Raw genomic sequence first — 6000 nt, 5'->3', positions numbered from 1 at the left:
TAGAAAGTTTTTTTTTTTTGGACGCCATGACACATTTGCAGAGCTCCTAAAATGCCAGTAAAGTGGAATCCCTGACATGTGATCCCATTTTGCAAACTATACCCCTGAAGGAATTTATCCAGGGGTACAGTGAGCAATTGTTTCTAGAATATGCAGATGATGGTGAGAGGTAAAAACGTAAATTTTTCCAGGTAAGTGTAATTTCACTGCACAATATGCCGCGCTCAGCTTATATCAGAGACAAATGCTCCAAAAGCTATTGTGCCCGGGATACCCACTTAACAGATTTTGGAGTGTGTGTCCCTTCCTCCTGTTGACACATGCTCCCATAGGGCATATGACCTCTGGCAGGATCTTAAATGGTCAGCATATGTTTTTACGTACCGTCAGTCAATTATGGCAGATCCCAGGATATTTAAATCACATTTCCCCAGTGGTGAACCCAGCCTCTCTGCTGTCTGAGGTGGACGAACAAAAGAAGCCCCCCCCCCGGTATTGAGTTCGGGGCGGAAGGGGGGGTTGTTGTTGTTAATCTTTTTACCATCCGCCTCAGGCAGCGAGAGGGTTGGGGATGCTAGCGGTAACATTACAATAAATACAATGCAGTAATATTTTGTGCAGTAATACTCAAAGGAGACATCTTCCCACATTTCTTGTCTCTTCCCTTTCCCGCCATGACCACTTCTTCCAGCTGTGACTTGACTCTGTAAAGTTTGCAACACAGACATCTTTGACTCCTCACTTCTCCACCCACCCAACCCCTATATATATATATATATATATATATATATATATATATATATACAGTATATATATTGAGACATTTGTGTGTAATTTAGCATCAAAGGTAAGCAGTTTTCCTTGATTTACAGAGGTGTAGGTGGCGCTGGGTGCCAAATAAACAGCAGATCGGGTAATGCAATCCAACATAAGTGGCTTTATACAGCTTTAAACAGGAACAAAAACAACAAACAGCCTAGCCCACACATAGGGCAATACCTCACTTCTTGAACCCTGACAAAGGGCAAGATACTTTTCTGAGGTTTCAGCTCACCAGTCTAGCTCACACTGAGCTTAACTAATCCTTTATGGAATCCAGTCCTCTTGGGACAGACCTCTTGTCTGTCTCTAACTGGTCCAAGATCCACCTGCTCCTGCAGGTCACAAGCAACACTCCTTCTCTGGAGTTGGACTCCTTCTGAAATTGAGCCCCTTTCTCTGGTATGGGTGTGGTCAGAGTCCTTTTTAACCATGTTTTGGGTTGCTTTATAGCGCCCTCTAGGTTCTCACCCTCACAATATATATATATATATAATGTATATATATATAATATGTGTGTGTATGTATATATATATAATATGTGTGTGTATGTATATATATATATATATATATACTGTATACATATATATTCTGTTTCAGGGTCTGGGGTAGCTAGGTGGGGTGGCATAGACACAAAAGTCCAGTTTCTTTTAGTCCGAAACAAAGGTAGAGTTTATTTTCACTCAAAAAGGTAGTGCAGCAACAAAATACAAAAATAAATACCTGCCCGGCTAGGCTCTAACTAAACATAGAATAGGTTACCTCACCTAGAATAACAGAAATCCAAAAGCCAGTTGAATCACTCAGGACACAGCTCCAAAAATATGACCTCTTTCTTTGGCTCTCCAGCCAAACTCTGCCCACAGTCTGCTGCTGGAGCTGGCTTCTTAAGCTCTCTTGATGAGGAGACTCTCTGTAGCTGAGTCGTTGCCGGAACACCCCAAAGTGTGGACTGTAGGGGGGTGGAATGACAGGTCCCACTACCAACGTACCTGCCATTCCTAAAAATCCAGCCCAATACTGAGCATTTACCAAAATGCTCAGCAGACGAAAGTTGTCTGCTGAGAACAAACATTCCTTTTGGAGTTTTCTCATCTCACCCACCTTAGTAGTCTGGGTGAGATGGACAGGAACCATCTGGTAACCCTAGCATTTCTGTCCTTATTAATTTTCATCCATGTAAGGGGAGCATGGTCAATGTTCAATTTAAACTTTCTCCCCAGGAGGTAATAACTCAGAGCATCCAGTACCCACTTAATGGCCAAGCATTCCCTTTCCACAATAGCGTAATTTTTCTCAGCGAGGGACAGCTTCCTGATCAGGTACATCACTGGATGCTCCTCACCATTTACCACCTGGGACAGCACTGCTCCTAAACCTGCATTTGAGGCACCAAGAACCCTTTTTTAAAGTCAGGGGCTATCAGCACTGGATGCTGGCAAAGAGCTAACTTTAGCTTCTGGAACGCCTCCTCTGCCTCTGGTGTCCAGTGGATCATCACTGACTTCCCACCTTTCGTCAGGTCAGTGAGAGGAGCTGCAATAGAGGCAAAGTTTGGCAGAAACCTCCAGTAGTTAGCCAGCAATGCCAAGAAATGCTCTGACTGAGAGCTGAGAAATTGATTTGGTTATAACCTCGCATCATGCAGTGAAGACTTCTGGGAAGTCGGGCATGTTGTTCAGGGTGCTTGCTATAGAGGGCAGCATAACAGAGGCACTGCCTCCTTATTTACATCTTGGGAGACAGATTTGCATATTCTCCCCATGTTCCCTTGCAGTGGAGCAACTATGGCTATATAAGTCTCCATACACCTGAGAAGGTGGTCTCTCCCCAAGAATAGACGTTATCCCCATAATCAATTGTCTAAAATCATTGCAAAACCTCCAAGTACCATTGGACTTTAGTATCAAGACAATTGGGTTAGACCACTTACTTTTGGATTCCTCAATCACTCCCAATTCAAGCATGTGTTTAACCTGTGCAGAGAACTTGCATCTATTCTTCTGTTGCTGGGGCACTGAGAGTGTCTCATTCACATGGACTGGAGGGATTGGTGGCAACGAATCACCCACCTCTGTATTTGAGGTCACTAAGGATTCCCTCTGGTTCCAGGGCTTAATCAAATTCACATGAAGGCTTCCTTTTCTCTGGTTGGTGAACCTTATAGTTGACTGGCCCTACTTTTTCCACAATTTCATATCGACCTTGCCATTTCGCTAAGGACTTGCTCTCCACAGTAGGCACCAAAATAAGGACTCTGTCCCCTGGTTAAACTCTCGGACTCTGGCAGAACGATTGTAAATTCTGCTTTGGGCCTCTTGTGCTCTTTGCAGATGTTCTTTTACAATTGGCATGACTGTTGAAATGCGGTCCTGCATTTGAGCTACATGCTCTGACACTATGGTATGGGGAAGCTTCCATTTCCCAGGTTTCTTTGGCTATATCTAGTATGCCCATGGGGTGTCTACCATAGACTAATTCAAAAGGGAAAAAACCTGTACACGCTTGTGGAACCTCTCTAATAGAGAACATCAGGTATGGCAACAGGCAATCCCAGTCATGACCATCTTTTTCTACCACCTTTTTAAGCATATGCTTGAGAGTCTTATTAAAGCGCTCCACGAACCCATCTGTCTGGGGGTGATACACAGAGGTCTGTATGTGGGTAATCTTAAACAGCTTGCATAGCTCTTTAATAACCTATGACATGAATGGTGTGACTTGGTCAGTCAGTATCTCTTTAAGTATGCCTATCCTTGAAAACATATAGAATAACTCACGGGCAGTACTCTTTGGTGTCGTATTACGCAAGGGAACTGCCTCAGGATAGCGAGTAGCGTAATCTAAGACAACCAGAATATATTGGTGACCTCAAGCGGACTTGACTATTGGACCGACCAAGTCCATACCAATCCTTTCAAAAGGCAATTCATTGATGGGCAGGGGAACCAAGGGACTATGGAAATGTGCATAGTTAAGTCAGGGCAGATAAACACTGTTACCTCTCCGGAATCTGATGTTAATACTAGCAGGCTTAGGGCCTATATGGTAATGTCCCAGACATCACGTGGTCTGGGATATTACCATATAGGCCCAAAGCCTGTGGTAGCAGTAAAAGCCTGTTGCCATACAGGCCCAAAACCTGTGCTAGCAGTAACAGGCTATTACTAGTAGCACAGGCTTTGGGCCTATATTGTAATGCTAGCAAAGGCTTCAGGCCTATATGGTAATATCCCAGACCACGTGATGTCTAACACTTTACCATATGGGCCCGAAGCCTGCTAGGATTAACATCGGATCCCGGAGAGGTAAGTAACAATGTTTATTATGTTCCCTCTCCTCCCCTGGGGCTCCGATTATTATACTCGGGGGTCTGAAATTACAGAAATGTAGCTGCTGACCAACACTCATAGCTGAATGTGACTCATGAGATATAAAAAGCTGGGGATTTGTGCTCCACATAAACACAAGCAAATTGTATATCACTGCTAGGATAAGATATTCAGGTTATTTCAGGTACTTATTTCTCCACCTATTCCTGCAGCTGACATCATCAGGAAGTAAGTAAAGGGCTACAGTAGTTTACATCTCCTCTTAGAAGAACACTTACTGAATTCGGAATTGTAGATTAGTACCATGATTTACATTCTGATGTGTATACATTGAGAGGTTTGTAAGTGGAGATTTTATATGGTATCTGTTGTTTATTAAGAATCACATAACTTGTGTTATGTAAATTAATATACTCAGGCATACAAATAAGTGTGCTATTAGGGAGTCTATCACCAGAACCCAGTATGTCAACACAGCCCCTCAAATAGAGATGTTAGGGTCATCTGAACCAAGTAAACTTTTTCACTGGTAAATCAGTTCAATGCAAAAGAGCTCTTTAGGCTGCATTCACACAGTTTTTTGGTCAGGAATTTGGTCAGGAAACTGACTCAAAATCCTCCTACAAATAACGCCTCAGCCGCAGCCCCAGCCTGCAAGTGTCCAGAGATAACTCTCAGCCTACGTTGTGAAGAAGCAGACAGCGGGGATGTCTGGGCGGCCACCTCTCACGATTCACCCGACCACGCCCACATGCCCGACCACGCCCACAGACACGCCCACAGACCCACCAGGTCCCGCCCACAGACCCGCCCCCGGCCCCGCACACAAGAAGTGGGTAGTCGATCTTAGGGCTTGGTCATTTAAAGAAGAAGCTCACATGCTGACAAAGTGGGAGCACCCCTGCCCTAGTACTTTTAGATGTATTCTAAGTGTGTGTGTGTGGGGTGATTTGAATTTTTTAAAATTTTTATTTTACTTTTTTTTTTTTAAATCTTTTTATTGCATTTTAAAAAAAATTTTTATTGCACTTTTAGACCCCGGTTTTGAACATCAAGGTGTCCGATCACTAATGCAATGCATTACAATGCATTGCAAAATATTGGCACTTCTATTGTAGACTACATAGACAAGCCTGCAATAGGAGGTAATGACAGACAAACCTGGGAGTCTTCAAAAGACTCCCAGCTGTCATAGTAACGGGACGCCGGCCCCAGAACTTGCCCCGGGTGCAGGTGATTCTTTGGAATAATGGCAGGATTCAGCGCACAGTCAGCTCTGCTGCATCTCAGATGTAGCAGGGTTTAGCGCACAGTCAGCTCTGCTGCACCTCAGATGTAGCAGGGTTCAGCGCACAGTCAGCTCTGCTGCATCTCAGATGTAGCAGGGTTCAACGCACAGTCAGCTCTGCTGCATCTCAGATGTAATAGGGTTCAGCACACAGTCAGCTCTGCTACATCTCAGATGTAGCAGGGTTCAGTGCACGGCCAGCTCTGCTGCATCTCAGGTGTAGCAGAGCTGTGTCAACTCTTCTACATCTGAGATCGGACCACAATGGAGACTGCTGTGGACCGATCTTAGACTCCGGCAGAACCAGCGTTAATTGGCCGAATGCTGTACATTGTATGGCATTCGGCCAATCAACGCTGGTCAATGCATTCCTATGAGAAAAAGTCAGCTCCCCCATATCGCAAGCTGACAGGGATCCCAACGAGATAGTGCCCCAAAGAGCGGTTTGAGTAACATTCCTACCTAAATAAAGGTAATCCCTAGCTAACCCTGCCTGTACATATATCCCTGTCTCACAGTCACATAGTTCAGTCTCATATGAACCGGATCTGAAATCCCTTA

This window comes from Leptodactylus fuscus, chromosome 1, assembly GCF_031893055.1.
Source record: "Leptodactylus fuscus isolate aLepFus1 chromosome 1, aLepFus1.hap2, whole genome shotgun sequence".
NCBI lineage: Eukaryota > Metazoa > Chordata > Amphibia > Anura > Leptodactylidae > Leptodactylus > Leptodactylus fuscus.
The sequence above is the reverse complement of the archived record's forward strand: the minus strand, read 5'-3'. Positions refer to the sequence as shown.